The following is a 7,131-nucleotide window of genomic DNA, read 5'->3' as shown; positions in this document are numbered from 1 at the left end:
GTTTTCTCAAAAAATAGATTTAATTTGACCTAATTTCTAAATGATTCGTAAACGATTCGTGCGAAGCAGTTCAAAGAATCAGTCTCTCTAAACCCCTCCTTTCCGTGAGCCCTCACTGCTGTGATTGGTCAGATGGCGCAGTCCTTTGTGATTGGTCCAGAGCCATAGAGAGATTGGCTCTGGATTGGTCTACCGCGTACAGCGCGTGTCGGAAACGAAACGCCCATTGCCATGACGGAATGACAGCCCTGGAGACTTGTCAATACATAGAAAATATGGTATCGATTGTACCTTACCAATTCGAGCCTGAGTCTGATGATGAAACGGTTGAACTGTCTGATTGACAAGAGACTGATTCGCAAGCACGACTGGAGCAGGATGTTTCTCAGTGGTAAGTGTCAAGTGTTAACAAGTTTGTGGTAATTATAAGATGTGATAAAACAAAGTTACTCTCACAGCATAGGATACAGCGTCTTCTCGACATGATGTTAATCACACGAAATTTTACTGTTTGTGGGCGGGCAAGTTGGCGACGTAGAACATGGGCAGACATGCAAATGTATTACTTTGTGATGTAAATCCATAACAGAATAAGATTCGAATTCCTGACGACTCGTTTAGGCGATTGCGAGCCCACTCTTTTTTTTTTGATAGACAATAACTTTATTTATCGTGCACTGTCGGCTTCACAACTTTGCAGATAGTTTATGTTCACATACAGCTACATGACATGAAAGGTAATATTCGAAAAGGCATAATAGGGACACTTTAATAATTAATGTTCACCCAAAATGAAAATTTCTTCATCCTCATGTCATACGAATGACATACTATCTTCTGAGAAATTGTACTGGTTGCTGTATTCCATGCAATGAGTCTCCCTTTAGGCTTTTAAAGGGCTACTTCACCAATGTACTCACCCACATGTTGTTCTAAACCTCTGTGACTTTCTTTCTCTTGTGGAACATAGAAGATATTTTGAGAAATTGCTCTGGGTTTTTTTTTGGGTCCGTATAATAGTTTGGCTATCAACATTCTTCAAAATAACTTCTTTTGTATTCCGCAGATGAAAGAAAGGATAGTTTGGAATAGTGTGGGTGAGTAAATGATGATAACATTTTCAGTTTTGATTATCTATTCCTTTAAGCTTCAAAAAGGACACAAAAGCATCATGAAGGTGTCCTAAAAGTGGTCTATATGACTTGTCAGCTCAAGTCACCTTTATTTATATAGCGCTTTATACAATAGAGATTGTGTCAAAGCAGATTTACAGTGTCAAATAGGAAAATAGTTTGCAAATAATGCAAGAGGACAATAACAAAAACTTTTCAATTTTCCAGTTAGTTCATTGTTGATTCAGTGATGTCATCATCCAGTTCAGCTCTCTTCCTATAGTGTTTGTGCAATCAAGCTGACAGTATTGCCAGAAATTAAGTGTCCCCAACTAAGCAAGCCAAAGGCGACAGTGGCATGGAACCAAAACTCTATCGGTGACAGAAATGGAGAAAAAACCTTGGGAGAGACCAGGCTCAGTTGGGGGGCCAGTTCTCCTCTGATGATGTGTTTTAATTCCAGGCTGCAACACAAGTTAGATTGTGCAGAGGACTTGTCTGGTTCCCATGGTGTTGTCCCGATGGCCATCTAGTTGACGAGGTCTTTGCAAGGGATTTATCTCTAGGGCTTATCTAGTTGACATGGTCTCTGCTGACATTTAGGGCTGTAGAGGTCGTCTGAGAGGTGCTGATCCACCATCTGGTCTGGAAACGGACTGGGTCCGGGTGGCTACGGTGATCTCAGAATAAGAATGAAACAGACTAATATTTGCGTAGATACCATTCTCCTTACGATGCAACAAGTTCATCGGGTGTTATGGGAAGTGTTCCCGGTTCCGATTGACCTAATTAATGCAGCCTAACAATCATTTAACGGATTTGTATTATAGAAATGTGATAGTGTATTATGTGTATGCCAGGTTAAAGAGATGGGTCTTTAATCTATATTTAAACTGACAAGAGTGTGTCTGCCTCCCGAGCAACACTAGGTAGATTGTTCCAGAGTTTGGGCGCTAAATAGGAAAAGGATCTGCCGCCCGCAGTTGATTTTGATATTCTAGGTATTATCAAATGGCAAGAGTTTTGAGATTGCAGTAGACGTGAAGGACAATAATGACAAGTATGAGCTCACTCAAGTACTGAGGAGCTAAACCATTCAGTGCTTTATAAGTAATTAGCAAGATTGTAAAACGTATACGATGTGCAATAGGGAGCCAGTTCAGAGTTGACAGAACCGGGCTAACATGGACTTACTTCCTGGTTCTTGTAAGAACTCTAGCTGCTCCATTTTGGACCAGCTGGAGTTTGTTTATTAAGCGAGCAGAACAACCACCCAATAAAGCATTACAATAATCTAACCTTGAGGTCAGGAATGCATTCACTGCTACGAATTGATGATGGTCAGGTAAGTAAGATTTGAACCATGCCAATGCAGTTCCACTAATGCCAACATAATTTTGTACTCTACTCAAAAGAATGTTGTGGTCGATAGTGTCAAACGCAGTGCTAAGATCCAGTAGCACTAATAGAGAGATGCAACCACGATGATAAGAGCAGGTCATTTGTAACTCTGATGAGAGCAGTCTCAGTACTAAGAAGGAACATAGTTGTGAGGATACTGCCTTTTTTAGTATCTTTGACAGAAAAGGGAAATTTGCGATCAGTCTGTAATTAACTAATTCTCTAGGATCAAGTTGTGGTTTTTTAATGAGCGGCCTAATAACAGCCAGTTTGAAGAATTTAGGGACATATCCTAATGGCACTGACAAATTAATAATATTCAGATTATTCTTATTCAGGATCTATGACTTCTGGAAGCAACTCTTTTAGTAGCTTAGATGGTATTGGATCTAACATACATGTTGTTGATTTTGTTGATTTGACAAGTTTATACAATTCTTCCTGTCCTATAGCAGAGAATGAGTGGAATTGTTCCTCAGGGGATCTATAGTGCACTGTCTGATGCGACACTAGCTGATGGCTGCATGGTTAGAATTTTATCTCTAATAGTATCGATCATGGAAGTAAAGAAGTTCATAAAGCCTGTTGATGCTTTATTTTTCGTTAATTTAGACACTGTATTGAATAAATCCCTTGGGTTGTGTTTTTTTTTTTTCTAAAAGAGATGAAAAGTAAGCAGATCTAACAGTTTTTAGAGCTTTTCTATAAGTAGAAGTACTTTCCCTCCATGAAATACGAAATACCTCTAGTTTTGTTTCTTCTAGCTGCTCTCCTTTTTCCGGCCTCGTTGTGTGCTCGTTATACCACGGTCTCAGTCTGTTTTCCTTAATCTTCTTTGTGTAAAGAAGCAACCGTATCCAAAGTGTTAGAAAAGAGAGAGTCCATAGTTTCTGTTACAACATCGCTCTGTTTAGTTAATGCTGCTCAATGTGAAAGCCCGCAGGTGATGGAGATTTACCGCTGATTACAGAACCGTCTTTACTGACAAGATGCGCGTTAAATATCGCATGCGATTAATCGTGCAGCCCTAATCACTCCGCTGCAGAATTTCAATGCAATTAACATCAATTCCATGTGACATTGTTAAATCTAAAGTATGAGTACGACAATGAGTAGGTCCTGACACGTGTTGTCTGACCCCAGTAGAGTTCAGAATGTCTATAAATGCTGATCCATGCATCTTTTTCATTATCAAAACATGGATAATAAAATCACCAACAATTAAGACTTTATCTGCTGCCAGCACTAACTCAGTTAGAAAATCAGCAAATTCTTTGATAAAGTCTGTATGGTGGCCTGTATACAGTAGCCAGTACAAACTAGGGGTGCAACTGTTCTCGGTAAAAAATCGAACCGTACCGTTCTCCACACACGGTTCGACATACATACACTAGGACCGCGGTTCAACTTAAATCTGACAGTGCATCTGTAATATGGTTTGTTAGAGTTTGGCTAATGCATGTTTCTGTTGATGGATACAAATTCTGGCTTCTCAATACATTACAACAAGAGCGATGAGAGAAAAAAAAACAATACGTGGACAAACCAGTCACTCTTTAATCAATGTGAGTGCTTTATGCTGGAATAACTGTCATTTATGCCGTCATCACGTGTTGATAGCGCAGGTGAGACCTGAACAGCACACGTTGCTATCTGTGTTTAAACTAAACTCATTTAAGCCTTGCCATATTGTTTAAATATTAAAGAGCCAGAAGAAGTGAACTAGCGTGCGCAGTGAGAAAATCTGTGTGGTCGCTCATCTGAAGCCGTGAACCCAGAACTCAGAACACGCGCAAATATTAAGCTCTCTGTGAATTATTGTGTTTGAATGGACAAATTCACACAAAAATTGTCAAAATGCCCATCTTGGTGAGTATCCTAGCAGACATAGTCGGCTGAACATACAGTATCAGTGCACTGGATCAGTGCGTTCTCTTAAAGTGACAGCACTTTCTTAATGTTAATCAAACAGCAACAACACAGAGATCTCTCACTGGTCTTGACTGAATAACTTTTGTAACTTTAATAAGGATTAATCTTTAATTTATACAACATTACTATGAATTGTAGCAACACCTCCCCCTTTACCTTTTGGATGTGGCTCATGTTTATAATAGTAATCTTGGGGGTAGACTCATTTAAAGTAATGTAATCATCTGGTTTTAGCCAGGTTCCTGTCAAACAGAGCACATCTAGGATATGATCTGCGATCATATCATTTACAAAAAGTGCCTTCATAGAAAGGGATCTAATATTCATTAAGCCAAGCTTTATCATTTTTTTATCTGTATTATATACTATATTTGTTGAACATCAATTAAATTGTTACCCTTAAATTGATTTGGACGTTTTTTGCATTTGCTAGTTTGGGGAACAGAAACAGTCTCTATAGTGTGATATCTAGGTGAAAGGGTCTCTATGTGCTGAGAATTAACTGATTTCTGTGACGCGAGTTGGCTAGCAGACGGTCTGTTTAGCCAGTCTGTCTGCTTCATGACCTGGGGCCAAGTTAGTCAAGTACAAACTCTAAGACTATGTGCCATATTTCTAGAGAGAAGAGCGGCACCACCACCACATCTTTAGTGATCTCCGACTGGCGAAGTCGAACATCATTAGTGCCGACGTGAATAACAATCTTACTGAATTTACGTTTGGCATTAGCCAGCACTTTTCAATTTGCCAAGATGTCAGGTGCTCTGTCTCCCGGTTAACATTGGACTATGATGGCTGGTGTCTCTATTTTCACGTTCTGCAACAATCAGCAATAACTAGGGCACTTTCATCAGGTTTCTCAGTGGGAGTGTCACTGAGTAGGGAGAACCTTTTTAATGTTTTGATCGGAACAGAAGAGCGATGTTTTGACCCGCGTCTATGCCGCCTCACAGTCACCCAATCACCCTGGTGTGGGGGCTCTGCAACTGGAAATGAACAATGTACAGGACTCGCTAAGCTAGTCGCATTCATAGCCATATCTAAGGCCCTCACTCTTACTACCCTTAATTAAGGTTTGGATGCATGTCTCTAGTTTTGAAATCTTCTCTGTCAACTATTTCCCTGCATTTATCACATGTGAATCCCTTGCCGCTGACAGAGAAGGCTACACTAAACATGTGGCAAGCAGTGCAAGTGGCAATAAAAGGAGAAGAAGCCATGACTCACTGTGATTGTTGAATGATTCCGACTTAGCACATTTGTTTGATGAACTCTTAAAAACGGAGCGATAGAGGAAAGAATCTGAGCGAGATTCTTTTTCTCTCTGAGCTGAGAGAGAAAAAGAAATGGTAGGGAACGCAAATGACAAGCTAACAGGCTAATGGAATGCTGTTTAGATTAAAAGTGAACAATGTCAAATTAGTTTGATAGATAATATCAGAAATATGGTGAGATTTAAGTTATATTTTAGCAGGTTAAACAACAGAGAGTGATGGTAAGATTCCAACAGAAAAACAAAGCTACACAGCGCTAACGTTACAATCGAAAACTACTCCGCAGCATGGCAGATAGGACTTGTGCATTATGTTCCAAGCCTTCTAAAGTCAAACAATAGCTTTGTTTGAGAAACATACCCATATGAAGTGATTTACTGATTATATTTCGTCTAGTGAGCTATTTACATCTGACCTAAACATTGACTACGTTTACATGGACATCAGTAATCTAATTATTTACCTTATTCTGAATAAGACAATATTACGATTAAGGTGTTTACATGAGTTGGTTTTAGAATATTCCTTTCATGTTCCAGTTTTACATGTTATAGTACATAGATCGATTAATGGCACACGTCCCCACGTGTTGCATCTGACGTCCCCTCTGGAATTTCACATATAAACATATAGTTCTTCTTCGTTATGATGCCATATACAGTTTTGGGTGTTTCATTTTTAATTTACTGAAAGCTTCAAGTGCAGTTAATTATTTGGCATGCTATACATGCAAACAGAGGACTGCGTTGTTGAAGCCATTCTTTTGTTTGCCGTCAATTATTCTGTCTTTTTACGCATTGCATTGCACCGCGTAAACATAAAACCATGTCTGCATTTGTGATCGGAGAAATGACACTACAAACGCTACTCTACACTGCTCAAAACTCACGTTTGAATCATCAGTGGCAAATGCACTACTGCATACATAAAAAATGTACTTACAGTCTGTGAGTCAGAACAGCCGGCATTGTAGTCTTCTCTACCAGGATCAGGAAACAGTCCTCCATAAAATACGCTGGACACATCTGAATATTTGGGTTGAACTGTTCTGGAACAGTGTTGTAAATACAACTTAACCACTGATTTCTAGTCGTGTCCTCTTTTGGAAGGCCAAACAAAGTAGTTTTGCTTTCACAACGAAACACAGCGTCACACACGGCGGCCATGAGTGAGCGGAGGCCGGCAACTAGAGTGAGCGGCAGAGTGGGGGCTTGCGGCAACCACATGTGACGACCCTGGGCTGGACTCTGCTTCGTCCATGGTGAAAGCCGATCTGGCGATCCACAGCGCCCACCACGGATCAGCTCCAGGCATGACGAAGCGGATATCGTCCTCTTTTGGAAGGCCAAACAACGTAGTTTCGCTTTCACAACGAAACACACAGCGTCTTCACGACATGGCGGCGGCAACAA

General features: G+C 40.1%; 1 protein-coding gene and 1 long non-coding RNA gene across 4 annotated transcripts in view; one reads left to right on the top strand and one right to left on the bottom strand.

Annotated features, from left to right (window-relative positions):
* Nucleotides 1–7,131, top strand: part of LOC107672765 (transmembrane protein 150A-like) — a 17,930-nt gene that overhangs the window by 5,402 nt on the left and 5,397 nt on the right. The window lies entirely within an intron of this gene.
* LOC107672767 (uncharacterized) overlaps nt 1–7,131 on the bottom strand; it is a 19,855-nt gene that overhangs the window by 11,838 nt on the left and 886 nt on the right. Inside the window, exon 2 of the long non-coding RNA XR_001632342.1 lies at nt 4,152–4,162. This is a non-coding gene — a long non-coding RNA (uncharacterized LOC107672767). The remainder of the gene's footprint in view (nt 1–4,151; nt 4,163–7,131) is intronic.

The sequence above is a fragment of the Sinocyclocheilus anshuiensis genome, unplaced genomic scaffold (assembly GCF_001515605.1).
Source record: "Sinocyclocheilus anshuiensis isolate Anshui unplaced genomic scaffold, SAMN03320099.WGS_v1.1 scaffold88, whole genome shotgun sequence".
Lineage (NCBI taxonomy): Eukaryota > Metazoa > Chordata > Actinopteri > Cypriniformes > Cyprinidae > Sinocyclocheilus > Sinocyclocheilus anshuiensis.
This window is presented reverse-complemented; position numbering and strand designations above follow the sequence as displayed.